This window comes from Venturia canescens, chromosome 6 (assembly GCF_019457755.1).
Source record: "Venturia canescens isolate UGA chromosome 6, ASM1945775v1, whole genome shotgun sequence".
NCBI lineage: Eukaryota > Metazoa > Arthropoda > Insecta > Hymenoptera > Ichneumonidae > Venturia > Venturia canescens.
This window is the reverse complement of record NC_057426.1, coordinates 516,599-535,119: the sequence shown is the minus strand read 5'-3', so window position 1 is coordinate 535,119 and position 18,521 is coordinate 516,599. Positions and strand designations below refer to the sequence as shown.

General features: G+C 40.4%; 1 protein-coding gene across 2 annotated transcripts in view; it reads right to left on the bottom strand.

The window, feature by feature from the left end:
* LOC122412188 (zwei Ig domain protein zig-8-like) overlaps positions 1-18,160 on the bottom strand; it is an 87,364-nt gene extending 69,204 nt beyond the window's left edge. The window contains exons 1-2 of one of the 2 annotated variants that reach the window (XM_043421566.1): positions 17,948-18,160; positions 3,441-3,556 (exon numbers count right to left, since the gene is read on the bottom strand). The gene's annotated coding sequence lies outside the window, so the exon portion shown is untranslated. The remainder of the gene's footprint in view (positions 1-3,440; positions 3,557-17,947) is intronic. The other variant, XM_043421567.1, reaches the window with a different exon arrangement.
* Positions 18,161-18,521: the final 361 nt, after the last annotated feature.

Below are 18,521 nucleotides of genomic sequence, written 5' to 3'. Positions count from 1 at the left end.
AGAGTGGCAGAGCTACAAACCGACATCGAACGCACATGCACCAATTGCACTACTGTACCGTTGAGTATCCCATTTCGTGCTGCTAATTGAATGAAATGAATGCCGATTGGGACTCCAGCTTCCAAACGAAAAAAAAGACGAGAATACAATAGCTTACTCGCTAAATTTTTCTTATGACACCTTCACATTGAAAGATGACAAAATCGGTTTTTATCCCCCGGAAAAGAAACGAAGAAAAGCGTCTCAGAGAGAACCGAGTATATCGCAAATTCGGAGTTCAACAATATTTCGAGGTCGGTTGTACCAATGTTCGTCTCGCACCACCTGTGCTTTGGCTCAGGGGCACACCAGAAACATGTGACTTCGTAAAACCGTGAATTTATCGCCTGGATCGTGAATCCCGCATCCCGTTCTCACTCTTATCGCTCGCGGGCTTGTGTCTGGCAACATGCACGGGACGTTTTATCTGAAAAAAAGGCTACGATACCCGAATAAGGAAGAAATAATACAAAAGCGCACGGTGTTCACGTTAGTTGGATGGAAACGGGGTTACACCCTGGAGCCGAACGCAAGCCTCTGAATCTCCGATATCACCTACACTGGGATGATGAAAATAAACTGGAGAAACGCTTGTTTTGTTCGTACTTTTTTCGAAATGATAACAATAAATTCGTTGTCATCGATGGATTTTGACGAGCACAGACCCGTGATTTATCAGCGTTTTCAATCATTTTCTTTCGTTCACCATCCTTCTCCATAACCCACCCAGCAAATTGTTCGTGAGCCACAAAAACATAAAAAAAGTTTCCTTACGGTGCGAGAGATACGTTTTTTCTTTCGAATAGTCGTTTCGTTCATCGCCGTACTGACGCGGGTATAGTAACCTCATCAGGAAAAAGTACATCGAGTGTCGAAAGTAATAGTATACTTGAGGCGTTTCTGTAAATGTTTCTCATTCCATCTTGTTGCTGAAGAAACTTGAAGCTGTTGGAGCCTCCGCTCTCTTTCTCCTTCTCGTGATCGCTCTGCAATTTTTTTTATTTTGATTTCTTCCGATCTCGTATAAAATAAATATTCGTATATTCTATGGATATAATATGTCTTTGGATCGAGGCTTCCCGAACGTTCATCGAGACAATTGCCAGGATGCCCCCCGTCTTTAGACTGATTCCAGAGACTTTCAGCAACAATTTTTCATCTGGTACACGGCGAGCAGTTTAAAAACGAACTTGAATTCTCTATTTCCGCAAACTTGACACAGGACGCGGGCGCTTCACGCATGGCGAGAAGCTTTGTTTATCTCTTTCGTTCCGAGGCGATAAAGAATCCTCGAAGAAGAATCTCTTTTCGACGATTCGGTTCCTGCGTGTCGTTTGAGTTTTATCGCGTATCGCGTTTACTTTGTCCTCATAATTCGTTACTCAATATTATTGGCTGTGGCTATGACACAGTGGAGATTTTATCGGTTTAATTCCATAATCGGTCTCTTCTCCCTCGTATCGTGCGCTTTCGTCGTATCGCGAATTATCTCCGCAACAGATCCGCTTCCTCATTGTGCAGTAATCGACCCTCTCTCTCTCTCGCTCTCTTTCTCTCCACCCCCTATACTTCCTCGAGTCTTGTCACCACGCACTAATAAATGCATGAGGATTGATCGAACACTGGCCAATATTCGAATTTCTGATAGTGACATCCCAACTCATTGATATACACATGTTATATTGGCCTGTACTACATGTAGCTACACCGATATCGCAGAAATCTAAATCGGGTCATGTGGAACTGCAACGGCGTAATGTTTGTCAATTTCACCCGTTCCCCTTAACTTCGATCGCGGCTGAGCAGCATCGTATTTCCTAGGCTTGTCTTTCGAAACAGAGGATCAACGAGCGCACAGCTTCGGTCTCTTTTTCACCAAGAGTCGCACTATGACAGCTGATCTTCTATATGTCCGTGGACCCGTCAATGAGGAAGACCAATAGCGAAGAACAATTGTTTTCAACAAATTTCGCTTATTTAGGGGTAACTTTTTTAATACCTGAGAACGCAGGTAACTGATGGAGAATAATCTTATTTTTATTATTAACAAAAAAAAATGTTCGTGCACCTCTCAGAAGGCTCCTCAACCGTTGTAACTCGAAGGCTATTTTTTGTTTTGTATTTTTTTTTTATTCTTACAATTTGAAGAAACGTGCCACCAGTAAAAAAGCTTCGAGATACGTGACATGCACGAAATTAGCTTGACTGAAAAAGCCCACTCGGCTCAGCATGATGGAATTGCACGCGACTCTAAAGCTTCGTAGCTTCACATGTGGATATAGATATGTAGAAAACCAGCACAGAGCTTCGTTTACTTTTGCAACTGAAGTATTTCGTTTTTTGCTTTGAGAACGAATATCAGTAGAGTCAAATTTATCGTTTCCTTTTCTTTTGCTTTGCGGTTAATTCTTTCTTCGACCCTTTTGTAACGGAATTTCGATGAAATTTATCATCGTTCCGACCAAAACGACGTGTCGATCCATCGATTAACATCAAATTGCGAGTTTCCTAATAACTTGACTTTGCCTCGTCCTTCATTTTTATTTTACTTTTAATACTTGATTATACTTGTCTCTCATTGGATTATAAGCCTTGTTACCATCAATAATGTTCTATTGACATGGGAATTCTAGAAATTCGAACGCTACCATCTTGCGGGACTCGAGTTCCTGATTAATTAAATTTCCGGTAGTCTCATTCGTCGGGAAAATTAGATAACAACGAAATTTCCCTTTGGATATTGCTAAACTATTGAAAATGAGTGTATCCATCTTAGTGGATGACTAATTAGAGTACACAATACGTCTATCGACGACAGTAGCAGAGAATATATCTATTAATAGATGTCTTCTCAACTACGAACGATTCGACTATAATTGCGAGATGAATAGCTTTTATAATAGATTTTAATGTGTTTTCATTGAACGAGACAATTTCTGCGATACATCAATAAACTGCATATATGATGGATTAATTGGTGACGATAATGGGTTGTCCCATCAACCACCTAAATAACTCGACAACTTCGGTTTCGAAACATAATAAAATTGAAACCAGAACTGAAACCAAATAATTTGTTAAAGATTTTCAAAAATTAACAGGAAACCAGGAGCGATTATTGAATTTGACTGCATGCTCTTCCATGCGGCAACGTCCTCTGCATGTGTTTTTTTATATGGTCCGTTCTACAAACCGCTCAATTAATAAAAACATATATATGTATTGAGAAATAAGGTGGCTGGTGATGGACCACGAGCACGGCATAGCCGCTGGTGATGGTGGTGCTGGTGCTGGTGTTAACAGTGAACAAGGATAGATTGCAACAGACCCTGAGTTGATCCGAAGCGATACGTCATTCAAGCTCTCCGGCTTAGGCGTCAGGAATTGCTTGTTATACGTACCCGAGAACTGAACGCCTGAAGTCCTCTCTTTCCCTCTCTCTCTCTCTGTCTCTCTCTCTCGCTCTTGCTTGACCCTTCTCGCTTCCTCCGCTGTTGTTCTCGATTCGCTTCGAAATCTATAGGAAAGGAAATCTCTCTAGATACGTGACTATCATATACACCAATACACAATGGTTTATAATACAACTTCCTACATGCATTATTTACAGATTGACATCTTTTTTTTTTAGAGCTCACAGTTTTGTGCATGACAACAAGGTTTCATGGGGATTGATTTTTGAATCAATTGCAAATTTTTCAATAAAATAAATGAAACTGTTATTGTTCTTGAATTGAATTGATAAAAAGAAATCGAAACCAAATGACTCTTGTACTCAAAAGTTTGTACCGGCAGAGACAGTTATTAACAAAATAGTAAATATTCAAACATTTATGCACCAGCACCAGGTTTGCATGTACCATCATGTTCTGTCAGAATTCAATAGATATAATATTAATATTTCAATAGTTATCCGCGACGCGACACACCTTCGTGATGGCCATTCGATTTAATATATAGCCACTCGATAGCACATATTCGGCTCCCTTAAAATCTGAGATCCTGCAATATAATCAATCGGTCAAGATTGTTAAGGGAGGAACTATCAAACATTGGTCTCCAACTATCCACGTTTGCAGCCTCTTCCTGGTGCATGTAGCCGGTACCTATAACGGTCCTAGAAGACGATGCCCACCGAGAGCTCTTGTTGTCGTCAAATTGAATGGGCGGATTAAGGTGTAGGGACATGGATTACCTACAACGCATTATTCTCTGCACATGCATCAGGGTCATTCAAAATTCATGACAAATTTCATCACACCAAACCCCGAGGCATGTAGCCATTACAAAGTTTGAAATATTTTTTGTTCTCGATGTGAAAGTTTTTCACAGGACTTTCAATAAATAACGTTCACTTACAAAACATAAAATTTTGGAAAGTTTCTGGAATGAAACATGCTTTGGTTCAGAAATTGGGGAGGGGAGAGGGTGGATTTGGCTCATACATATTTTCATAGCTACGGAGGTCGAGGATCCTGTCAGCTGGAGTTTATATACATGATATCGGTTTCTAGGGGATGTTTCTCGGTTTTGTCCGATCAAGCCTCGTTAAACGGACGATAGGGATCGTCGACAAAGCTTTTGTGGAGATATGGAGCCATAGGAGGAGAGAGAGAGAGAGAGAGAGAGAGAGAGAGAGAGAGAGAGAGAGAGAGAGAGAGAGAGAGAGAGAGAGAGAGAGAGAGAGAGAGAGAGAGAGAGAGAGAGAGAGAGATAGAGAGAGAGAGTAGAGGCGTCGAATGCGATTACAGGGCCACGTATAGCCCAACCCGTGCCAACCGCAATGAGGAAACAGCAAGTTACACGCCGGTTTGGATAATCGTAAAAATATATAAGGCGTTCCAAAAATAACGACTAAACCTCGGTCCGGAGCTCGATTTAAGATGAAAAGTTCTCTTTTCATTGCTTTTCTCCATTTTTTTATCTTGCAAAAGAAAAAGTTTTCTACTAGGAAGAATAAAATGTGATTCCCCCTCGTATACGCGATGAAAATCTCGTGTCAGTAGAAATTGCCTGTTTTCCGTCGTTTTTATCACATTCCGAGTACTCGGTTCACTTATGAAAATGGGATAGAACATTTGTGATTTCAATGGATAAAAAGATAAAAAGGTATTTCAAAGATAAAAAGGCTCAAATTAGAGCGCAAATGGTGCGTGAGAAAAGACATGCGAATGCAGTGGCCAGGAAGAAGAGGAGGTAGAAAAGATAGAAGAGGTGTAACTCATCACCACGTCGTAAAAATGACCGCGACAGATGCAGCCTTGCACAAGTGCAGGCAGCTTTACATTCTAAAGCCCGAAGGCACTTGTGATGCAAGACCTCTCTCGCACAATTTCCCTTTTCGATCGTGTGCAAATTCAACGATTCTTCTTTTCACACCGTTATATTGGTGTCGCTTAATTCGAGGAAAAAAATTGCGCAAATTACAGCAAAGAGACCGGAGATGGCTCACATAAAACCATTTTCAACTGTCTTTATGCAAAAAAGGTGCATATGAAAATAGATACGGAAGATAAATCAATAATTCATTATAGTAAATTCATTCATACGAGGCTATTTCCACGAGCTTCAAATCGCGGTGTTTGGATCGATAAGTGGTTAATATGTAATTTTTTTTTTCACTACCATTTGTTTTATAACTCGCGATCTTGTGCACTCTAACTTATAGTTGCACTCATTGAACGTTCCTTCGATGACGGCAGTCATAAAAACAGTTCAAAGATAAAAGCGAAGCAGAGACCAAAAAATGTGACAACTTTCCAATAACCCTGCATGACCAGATAATTCCAACAAAGTAACGGTCTTAATAACTAAGAGGACTTTTTTAAAGAGATGGGACTCTGTAAAACTCGTATTGTATCGTGTGCTCTCAAGTTATCCTTTTATTTCTCGGTTTTTCTAAGATTAGCGTTCATTTGTGTGCATTTACATGCTCCCGTTAATTACTCGGAGCGAATGAATCTCTACAGGTGCATGCTCGTTATGCTTGACGCTTTGGCTTTTAGTTGCTTATGGTTTTCCGTTGCCTTCTATCCCCGCCTACAAGATTCTTGGCCTCTTTATCGTCCTCTTGGGAAATTGAAAGGCATCAGAGGCAAACAGGAAGTGGCTTACCCTTATCCTTGTCGCGGAGTAGACCTATGTCCGCCTATACTATATGCGCGAACATTTATGTATGCTAGTATTTATAGCGGACGTCTGAAGAAGAATAAGAATCAGAAAGTCATCGAAAGTACAGAAATCTGACGAGAAAAGTTTCTCCTTCGCGTTCATTGTAAAGCGAATCCGGTAAGGCGTTTTATTACGAGAATTTTGGAATTTTTCAATGTCATAAAGCTCCCGTGTCACTTTTCGGATATACCCTTCTTATACCCATATACTATAAGACGAGTCGAGCTCTGCAGGGACGCACAACTCTACTTCTCCCAACATATCAACCTCTTTAAGTTTTGCCACTAACTCGGAGTTTCGCGCCTCTCGCGTGAGATTTCAAGCAGTAGTCGGAACCAGCAAAGAGCTTTTCTTTTCATTCATTCGGGATGGGGTGCAAACGCAACAACTTTGCAAATAAATGGAATTTCAAGGAGTTCTTGATACTCCCTGCAGTACGCCCCGGACCTCGTTAACTTCGTCAACTGGGTCACCGATTATTTTCTATATCGTATACTATATATACTTTCTTTCTTCCTTCCTCTTTTACCCAGTTTTATTTTTATTCTATATAAATTGATACTTGGGAATTTTGAGATCTGTTTCACTCGTGCAAACTAATAGACCTGCTTCCGTACTACCGCGGTCAGCTATTGTAGGACAGGAATGTATCGCTTCGGTTTTGTGGTTTTTCCTCCAGGGACATTTCTTATTGACCTTATTCTCAAGGACGACTGCCGGCTCGATTGCACGGTTATCACGTTTACTAAGTGATTGTCTCATCGGCCATCTGATTTTTTCTTCACTATATTTTAGCTATAAATAATGTGAAAAAAAACTTATTGAAACTCATGATTGCGAAGACCCGAAATCGATGTTGCTTTGAATAGCTTTTTAAAAATTATGCTTTTTTGGTCTTTGCAGGTTGACTCCAGAGGCACAGATTACTTAAATCATGCTCACAAATTCTAATGTAAGCATACAGGAAAAAATATTCGAGGTTGAATCATCCCCGTTTTGACGTCATATCATGCCCGGAAATCATTTACGAAACACATTGAAGTCAAGTTGGTGACTCTTAAGGGCGTCCTGGTATAAAAAGTAGTCGTGCTGCGGGTTTGGACCTAATTTAATTTTTGTGAGCTTGTCTCCCATTTGAGATATATGGCGCTAGCTCACGTTATAATCGTCAGGATGGAACCCCACACTTTTTCCTCGCCACGCTAAAGGGTTTTTACTAAAACGAGATGTCCTTGCTCTGTGTTTTATATTGCGGGACACACAGATGGTTATAAGAAAAAAAAAAAACTAGTTACTTTCGGCCCTGAAATAATAACGTCGCTGTTTAGCAAGTTGTACGTAACTATATTTATTGTAATGTGATAACATTAATCATTGTTATCATATTGAAACGATCTCAAGGGATCTTTGTTCATCCATTTAATTTGGGATAACGTCGGTGCATTAACACCCCCAATCGTCCATGCACAGTTCTGGTGAATTAATCGAGCATCAGCTGCAGCCATATCCAAAACACGTGCCACGAAACCCTTTGGCTTGGGCTGGCTTGGCCAGAAGCAATCGTGCGAATACTCGTACTAACTGATCAAATTAAGCCACTTACTGGTTTCTACGTCATGGCCATGTGTCGACTCATTACGATTAATAGAATTTACTTGACCCCTGGCATACTTAAAGCAAATGGGGTTGCAAAGGGTCGCATTAACTACGAGGTCACGGAGAGCATTAGGAAAATGGAAAACTAGTATTGAGGCGCATGGTATTTATCGTGAGGTTCATATAATCATCATTGATTTTTCTGCGGCGATCGGGTTTTCCGGATAAAAAATTTGGATCGATGGACGAACTTTCGCATGCTATTTCTTGGTTTAACAACTTAAAAAGAACTTGCACGTATAGTTCTTAACTTCGAGTGAATCTCAGCATTGCATCGACACTGCTATTTCCGATGTAAGTAAATCAATGAATCGTGTAACGAAATTCTCTTCCTTCGGGTCTTGCAGAAATCAAAAAGAGGGTTGTCACCTTCCTCGCACCTTGTTTCCAGTTTCGAGAATAAATAACATTCGTGTGAACTTTGTGAAACGTTAATCAGCATTTTCGTGTTTACAGAGCTCCGAATCTCCACTGACTCGGAAACGCAAGAAGTCTCTTTACGAGGAAAGCGAGTGCGATGGGCGAGGCTCGAGGGTTGAGAGTTGAGAGGAAATAAGGGTGCATGATGATGACGTTGATGATATGGCTGTTGAAATGAGGACAGTGACCCGCGGATAAAAGAGCGGGACGAGCAGGAGGAAGAAGATTCTGGAGTTGAGAAATAGTTTGACGTGTGTATCTATAGAAAGACGGAGGGCAAGTTAAGAATGCGCGGAGCTCGACGGGGACAAAGAAAGGGACGCAGTGTACCGTGTTGCGAGGGTTCGTATGTGATATACCGCGTCGCCGGTTCTTCCCGAGCTTTTATTAAAGAGACAATTAGCATTCTACGAACTGACGCTATAGTTTTAGATATAAAAATAACTGTTTGCGTACGCGTGTACACGGAAACTTGGAGCTTGGGTCATTAGAAAAGCACAAGGTTTAATAACGACAAGCGCGCAATAAGAGCAAGGTTGACGACTCAGTGACGAGCATAGGAGGAAAGCCTGACTGTGCGAATAGCCTGCCTCAGAATCCTACTATACTTTCTTTCTTCTGGGGCCGAAAATACGTTTCAACGGATCTCGTTGTTTGTTTTTCGTATCAGCTCATTCAAATATCGATTGAAAAGTTGATTTCCCGAGAGACATTTGGTTAGAATACTGAGGCAATGATTAATCCCTGCAATCCGGCCAAGTTCGATATCGGTCCCTGAGAATTTAGATTATGATAGCAAACGGTAAACGATATTTAAAAAAGGCATTGTCGCTCTATAGTTCGATTCGACTCAACTAAGACGCAAAGGAATCGATTGCAAAGCAAGGGTGAACTTCACCTCTAGGGATGTGTCCCGGGATTCTTCTATTTTTTCGATTCGAAAAACCAAAGCCGGATTTTTCTTATCCTTCACTGGAACAACAATATGTTCCGAGCTTTCGATGGACTTTTACGAGCCACTGCAGTGAAAACGTGATCCGCGTGTTTCTCATCATCCATTTTGCGGAATACTCACTGTAAAGAAGAAAAAGTATGTGCGCGTGTGTGTCAGTCGGAAAGGGTGACGGGACCAGAAAGCGAACAAGAAATATGAAGGTGCAGGATTTCTGAAGCACTCGATGAAAGCAGGACGAACGTATCGATGTTTCACTTTACCTTTGCTTTACTGATCCTGATCGAGCCGAAGATTGAAAAATATATACAAAGATACGCAAAAATATTGGAAAAAGTGAACCAGCACAGGACAGCAATTGCCAGAGGCAAATTGCACCAACAAATTTTTCAAGCTTAATTTATTCTTGTTTTATCTTTCGCCATCTCGTGAATCTCGGCATGACCCCTGGGAAACATCTGAACAAAAATCTTCACTTTCTGATATTAATAACTTTGTTGAGGAATAATAAAAACAAAAGTCAATTTTCATTCGCTCTCGGCTCTCGGGGTCCCGTTCTTTAATAGATTTGAGTTTGTTTCGTGGACTGCTCGACAAACTTCTATGAAATTGCGAACTCTTCATGGAGTCAGTTTTGAGGGCTAATTTGAGTTCTGCTTCGATTCGGGTTCGATCAGTTGCGACTGTTTTGTTGCTCGTATCTTCCCAAATTATAAACACTGAATAATTTCAAGAAACAACCACTTGACGATGGTCATGCCAATTAATAATAAATTTGCCTCATTTTCATTGGAACTTTGATTTCCTTAGACGCAGATCTCATCTTTTCAGCATGAAAATTGTTTGGGAACTGCGATCATTAGTGAAAAAGTCAACATACTTAGTTTCGTAGAGGAAACTTTTCCCATCTCTGAAAACATCAAAGTCTTAACAAACATTGAGAGTCACGTGATCTTGTTGAAGAGACCATAACTCGCTTGTTCCAAGCGTGTAGACGAGAGTTAGTGAAAGTTACAGAGCGTCCAGGGCTCAAGTTGACAGCGAATAAACTAAGAGTCTCTTGCATGTACGAAAACCGTATCATAAACCTAATAATAAATTGACAATTGAGCTAAAATATACTTCTAACCCTTGATTGACGTTCACGAAATAGAAAGTGTGTCGCCGAGCCTGTAATAGATGGATAATTGGGTCGATACGCTTCTGAGCAGGCTCAGTCAGGCCTCGCAGGATCCATATTAATAGAGCTTTTCGCTGCGTTCAGCAGCTGATGACGCAAACTTCCATAGTCGTCAAAGTTTTTGTTCAAGATGAAATAATACTGCGAAACGTGTTTCGACTGTTCGGTCTAACGTCGGCTGAATTCTCGTGGCCGTAAACAATTATACGATCAGTAGTAAAATCGTCAGCCCGGAATAACTCAACGGTTAAGAGAGCGAAGCATGTAAAAATCTATACGATCAAAGTTCCGTGGCTGTTTGCAATGAAAAGTCATTCCAAAAACAAACAACAAACTCGAGTACAGCGTTAAATTTTGATTAGTATTGAGGATGCATCGCTTGATGGAAACCCGAAGAAAGTCTTGAATTTTTTACGTTTTCCATTGTACTTTATTTTTGCAACGAAACCCTGGTAGAATGGCAGCCGAATCTCCAGGAAGAACTGTTCAGCTTTGAAAGGTTGGCCAAAAGTCTAATAGATTGTTCACCCAATCACCGAACAGCCATGGATCACAAATAAATTCAATTATGATGTAACTCGCTGCATATCTTCTATACTAAAGTGCTTCCCATATGTGCGACGGCCAATCGAGTAATACACGCGCGCACATATATTCTGGAAGCTATTCTGGACACTGATACGTTCACCCTTTGTTTTGTGATTCAATTCGAGTAAAGTGAACTGGCACACACATGAAAAAACATCGATATAAAAGTACAGAGTATGGACGAAAAACGCCTAGAATTGAACGACGAAAGCAATAGGCAACGACGTTGTACTCCCCTTTTCAGGGTTTTCGTATGCGTCGAGAACCTCCGGGGAAGTGTAAAAAGAGAGAGAGAGAGGAATAGGACGAGTAGAAAAGAGGAAAATCGAGGTACGATAAAATCTCTAGTGGAAGGACCAACGGAAATTCAATCGACGAAATATAGTAATGTTATGGCGTGTACATATCTGGCCACAAGGAAATCGACATCCTGCTCTTCGGCAAATATTGCTTCACATGACTACTTCGTCGAATGAATACATTTTCCAAGGGAATATATTTTCTTGTAGAAAAGAGGAAATACCGAATTTTCTTGTCCGTAAACCTGACGAAATGGTTTGCTCTTCAGCTTTTCCACCATCTCATTAAAAGGAGTCATGTATTCATTGCTCTACGTCCGACATGAATAGTCGAGTACACGGTTTTGTAACGTACTAGCTGCATCGAAACTCACAGTTTTGAATATAACGAATTTTACTTCATGTTCATGCTTTTATGGAACTTTTAATTTTTCATGTTCATGACATTTTAAGATTTCTCGCGTCCAATCACTCGGAATAATAAATCCAAAACAATTTCGATCTACCTCTGGAGCTCTTCACAACTTTCAATTGGAAACCTTAAAAAACCGAGAAACATCATCGATTTCAATTTTTTTCAAGTTTCACTCCACCTCGAAAGTGCATTTCAATTTTTATTATTTGTTCTCATCTCCATCTCCGATCAATAATAGACATCGAATATGAGAATAACTGTAGAGGCATTTGAACTAACTTTTTGGTCAAAACCGCCGTCAAAGCTTCATTCGATTGTCTCGTTAGTCTCTATACATAATCCAAAAGTTTCAAAGGACCCAAAACATACGGACGTAATGAGCGTTCCTTTGACAACGCATGAATCTTGAAGACGGACAAAGTTATGAAATGAAGAAACATACGTCTGCTGTTACATGTTGGATTCTCAATAAACGATCCTTTCATAAGTACCTATTCGTTGGAGCTACTGAACCTCACGGGAAAAGATACGACAAAGCAGGTAAGGATACCGAGAATGTGAGTCATTGTTCGATAATGAGCACCGCCGTATAACATTTTTCCTTGCGACAGGACTTTTTTTCTGTTGATCTTCTGTGATCTATTCAAAGCCTTTTCAGAAAGCTGGGCTCATGAATCCCAGCACCCATATGACGGAGGATTGCCTGCATGTTTTCTTGTTTCACGCGGAATGGATGGAACTCGGCCGACGGTGATCGTTAATCCAAAACAGCTAATGAAAGGAACGGACCTGTTCCCAATCTCGAGTACATTTCAAGAGTCCTTTGGAAATTTTATTACGTCATAAAGCCGGTATATTCGCGTATATTAATAATAATACTTATTAGCGTTGGGCCGCTACCTCGTCTCTTGATAAGCACAGGGCTTGCATTATGGGTCTCATCATCGAGACGTTCGTTCGTTTTCAGGACAAGAATATCCGAAGTCTTCCTTGTTAGTAGGAATTGGAAGGAAGAGTGAGAAACTTGAAGTGGCGTTCTTCACTTTGTCATACGAGTTAAGGGTCATCTCGTTGAGACAGGATAAGAGGCTTCAGGGCACGGAAGGCTTCAGTTTTGATGTCTCGAGTAATACGGAAAACAAGCTGAGGGAAAAGCGACCGTACGAGGATCCAGTACATACCGAAGCGAATAGTCGAGAGTGTGGTCAATCATTCGGAGCTACGCTTACATCTTCAAGGGAGCTTGAAACCATATCTAGAGAAAGAGAGAGAGAGAGAGCGAGCCGGAGCAAAAGCTTATCGTATTCTCTTCGAGAGACAAGACACTAATAAAGACTCCTACTACTCCACGACATCTACACCTGATCGAAACTCAAGGTCGTCTACTTTGACTTTAACCAGCATAATAGCAATATAGCTGTACCGTCGATTGCGAACCACCTACAGGGACCGTTAACGAACTCATGGCTTGTTTGTAACAAGCGGAGTATACAATATACGAGAGCGTGACAAAACTTGAGAAAGTGGCATTCTACAACCGCGATCGATTCAAACTTCCGAAAAGCAAATCGCTACGACGGAGAACTCGCTGACGTGTGTCTCCTTTATCGGTTTAACGACTGCTCCGAGCTCCGTGTACAAATATTTCTCTGCAGATATTTCATCATAAGAAGCTGAAACAAGTACTTTTGAATCCACTGGCGCAGATATATGTTACCGCAGAGTTACACTGCGATTGTCACATTTTAAGCGAGAACTACACCATGGATCAGAACTTGCACTGAACAACGTTGCGATTGAGCAGGAATAAACTGACAAGGAATTGTCATAGAGAATAGGAAAGCATCGAACGTTGAACACATTCGTGGATAAAAAATTTCTATAAATATACCATTGAAATTGTGTTCGCTTCTCTAATTGGACTTGCTTACGAGGGTAAACGCAATGTGGGCAAAAGTACTGTTCTGCCCTTTTAATGACGCAGTGGTCAGGCTTACGATTTCTATAACTTTTTATTGCTTCTTATATACGAATCATTCGAATTTTCGAGCCCATCTTTCCAAATTCCATCAAACTTTCCGCAATATCTTCATGTAAAGCTTTCAAACGTTCGGACATGAGGGAATAATTAATGATAACTTCTTTGGTTGGTTTGTCACGCATGTTACGACGGAATGAAGATCGAAATTCTAGCCTCAGACATTCAAGTGCCGTGGGTCAAAAGCGAGCACGCTATCCCCTGCGCCAAATCACCGCGGTCACAGGGATACTAATCTATCGACGTACCGGATAAACATGGGACTCAATTTTCTATTCGTTGATGGAAATGAGAACATTTTTCGTTAAACGTGTTTACGACTCTCATGTTTTTCTAATTGCAAGATTGAACGAACGCTAGTTTACCAAACTATTATGTCTCAACATAACCCAAAAAACGTGTCCAAAAACATGCAAGCGAACAATTGAGGTGGAACTTTAGTCAACAAAAAGCTGCTCGTCCTATGTAATCGAACCATAATGAAATGATATCGAAGCGAGAGCTGGCTTTTTGTAATCATGTCTCAAGATGTATGAAAGCCACCACACGCTTGAAATGGACTCTGCTCTTATGTTATTCTGTTGAAAAATTATTGTTGAGACTATTAAATGATTCGCTGTGATCATTTTGAGCGGTGCATTGAGATCAGCAAGAGTTCAAAACTCAGTGTTGTTACCGTTCCATCGAGGTTGAAATTTGAGGCACATTTGTTTTCTTTTGCTTCTACTTTCTTTATCTCGATTCAAAAAGGGAATGAAGAATCGACTGAAAAAAAGGTAAATTAATTAAACAGAGTGAAGTTAATGGGGATGCTATAGACATTGATTCTCTTGTGTGCAGGAAACATTAGGAGGACTGAAACCTTCTCAACTCCCGATCTCCGACCCTCCAAACATTCTTCACAAATTCGTTGGGAATGCGAGAACTTTCAACGGTTCTGATATCGTTGCTTGCGTACATACGCGGTTGATATTCTTTTTGCCAAAAAAGTGCGTTCCTTCCTCGTTCCTGAGTTTTTCCATTCTGTGTGTTTTCGGTGGAGTACGCTCCGAGCAGAATCCAATTAGCACGAACACCGTATTTAATTAATTATTGGACCGCCGTCTCAACATTCTAGAACGGCTTACCCGCGGAGGCCAGAAGCGGGAATGAAAAATAAAATCGAAACAGCTCCGTGTATACTTTTGGTCGATGATCAGCCGTCATCGATGAAAATTTATTGAAATAAATTTCAAATCAAAACGGGTCAGACAAATTTCAGAACGAAACTTCAAAAACGTAACATCGCGGATAAATGAGGAATGAGAAATAATTAGCCCACAAAGTACAGATGTTCCAACAATGCTCGAAAGGCGAAGAGAAAAGCTAACATTTCGATTCCAATTTATACCGGTAGATTTAATTATATATCAATGAAGAAAAGACTTCGCTAAAATATAATTAAGAGTTTTAATAATGCAGATCTAAATAAGCTACCAAATTCGCTTTGCTCTAATTCATGTAAAAATTGTTTGTTCCGCCGGAGGTTGCACTATTTTACATGAGAGTTACCGCCGCGACATACCGATAGCTTTGTAACGAAAGGATTACGTTAAATATGAAAGAGCGAAGAGTAATGAATCTATGCGGGCACAAATCACAAATCAAGACAACCCGCCATTCCTTTTGTATGTCTTTCATAAAACAAAAAAGTCACACCAAAGCTGGAAAATGAGAAAAAATCTGGTAGAGTATAACGCTAAAGAACACAATAATAAACCCTACAACGACGCACAAGTCGAAGGTGGAGGAGGTGACAAAGTTTAACGCGACCAAAAGAACGTTCGGTGATAGGAGGGAGCTGTCACTCAGATTCGCGGACTAATGCGCGGCATGGACCAAGATCGAATTGCAAATCTCAATTTACCGTAACGACAAAAAATGCGATGAAAATCCGGAAATGAACTCTCCCATGAAATCATTTTTCCAATAGAATGTTATCCACAATTTTCCGATATTTAAATTAAAATTTTGTTCATTTTCCAAACGCACTTTACAACTCAAAAAAATCAGGAACCGTGAAGCATCACGATGCTATTTTCAAAGAGCGAATTCGAAAGTTTTTCACGATTTTTCACGATCATTGCGTGCGAATTTTCGCTCGAATCAAAACGTACAGACATTTTTAAAAATTCTTTACGATGTCGTGAGGAGAGTTTCCCTGAAAACTGAATATTTATTGATATGCAATTTACGAATCAAAGCATTGGATTCGTCTCGCTCAGCTCATTACGATCCACAACAGTAATAACAGAGGCCTACGAATCAGTTATTCGATTATTCATGAAAATCCGAGGAAAGCTCCGCTTGAATAAACAAATTAGTTTTTTTGTTGGCAAAAAATGGCACTCGATTCTTCAACGAGCTTTGTCATGATTGCATTAAATTGCGTACAGTTCGGGGATGGTGACTCGGGTATTTTATAACACCTGTTACACGCTCCCTCGTTTCGTCCCTACCCTACTCGTCAATGTGTGGCCAGCGACCGCTTCATTCAAATTGGCCGAGTTAAACCCTAAGGTGTCAAGATTTTTACATGCGTTAAACCAACGTATGCCAATGAAAAGCAGAAAGTGCCATTGAAATTGTCAATTTTATTGGAGAAAAATATCTGTAAAACTAATTTCATATAAAATCTTGGTAACGTCGAACATAAATACATTTTTCGTGGGATCTCCGTTGTATATATGGGAATTTGGGGTAAACGATTCTGGATCGCATCCAATAAAGCTCAATTAATAGGTTAACAGTGCGCAAATCGAAAATTTCATGAGAAGGAGAAAAAGTGAGATTTGTTCAGCCGATCGTTCTGCGCTGGAAACATTTAAACGGGTCATTAATTGCGAATGAAAATTTGATGCAGGGGATGCCACGGTCACTGACAAATTGTCGATAGAGCAGTTAAAATTATTGTGACAAGGTCCATCAAAATAAAATCATTGCAAATTATAACCAGTTTGACGAGAAAGTTTCTCACACGTGCGGTCAAGAAATTTCAATAAAGTCGTGAACCGTTCATTTTTATGCTTTTTTTTTATCATCGAGTTAAAATCTTACTCCGCGCTTGTTAGGCCCACCTTTATTCTAAACCTGTCTCAAATAAATAACGTGATAAACGATATTCAAAAAAAATCTTCGAATCAATTTTTCTTCCTCCCTCTCGAAACACAATTTTAGTGTTTGTACTACGATTCGAGGATGAAGAATAAGGAATGAGATGAGCGAGTTAAAGTAAATAAACTGAGAAAAAAATTAGTTTTGGCTAATGTTGAGGTATTCGGCGATTATAGAATATGTAAATGGGGGACTTGCAATAAAGAAGCGATCAGCATCCTTATGAGAGATGCGTGCTTCGAAGCTCGCGGTTGATTCGGGCGGTTAAGCAGCGAGTGTAAGCTATATAGGAAATCTAACATTGAAAGCAAGTTATAGATTAGATGACGGGGGAAAAAAAAAGTTGGAAAATTAATTCCATCTATTCACCGGTACATTTCGATCCAACTAATCTGATCTCTACGCGTTTTCACTTGTTCAATCCATTGGGTCGTTCGATCACCGTTCACGGAACGGTAAAATTGTTTTATAATCTCGTTAACGGAATCCCACACCCGATAATTAAATTTTCCTCTCGGCCCTCGCACTCGTCTCTTTTATTTCCTTTTCTTTTCGTCCGGAACATTGAAGTAAAAGACTTTTCATTTAGTTCGCTTACTGAAAGTCCCTTTGAAAAGCAAAACGCTCTAAAGCCACGATTCCTTGAGGGTGTGTATATGTATATGTCACCCACGCGCATTCACCACTTTATTTTTTCATCTTCGCTTCTGCTTTTACTCTCTCTCTCTCTCTCTCTCTCTCTCTCTCTCTCTGAGTGGCGGAGAAACGGCGTGTGTTGGTAATGAAATAGCTTTACAGCCATACGTCCACGGGCATCGCGTTTCCGAGACGAAATTATTGCAAGACGCAAGAATGTTTATTGCATTAAAATAATGAATTGTCAAATATTTCCTCCAGCCGTGGCCGCTCTCTTTTGATTTTTACGATATTCAAATTATTATTTTCCTTCGTTCGAAATGGGAAGCACTGAAAACTTTCCTGAAAACTTGTTGAAAAAGAGTTTTTCTAAAACTAAAAATACTTTTTCGTCACTCACCCTTGGTTAATCTTGTCACTTGCACTCTCGTCACGTGTCCCCGTCCAAATTCACTCCTATACATATGTATGCTGATTGTATAGATACAATTACATGCAACGGTTAGTGGTTTTCGGACAGAAGAGATTCGCGCGGTCGTACGCTAAAAGTCCCGTGAGTAAGGGCAGCCTCGGCCACAAGGGTTTAATCCGAAACTTGTGGATCGTGAGACGGTCGGCCGCTGACTGACTGCTACGAAAGCTCGCAAGCTCAACCCCCTCCACAGCGCCACGTGCTCGTCGCTCTATAGAATACACGGAACACCCCAAGCTTCGTGCGAAAGCGCTCCACCGACATCCTCAGCTTTCGCTTAAACGTGCAAATCTCGGCATCATCCACGCGCAGTCTTTCCGAGCATCATCCTCTTTGATGAAACTAACTTTGCCCATGAATACCTCCCCGATGCTTACAACACCCTTTTTCCTTTAACAATACAAAATGTCATTAAAAAAGACAGCTTTTACGACTCGAAAAAAGTGACCTTGAAGCGAATCCTCTCAGCAGAGTAAAGGGCTTGAAAAACTCGGAGATTTTA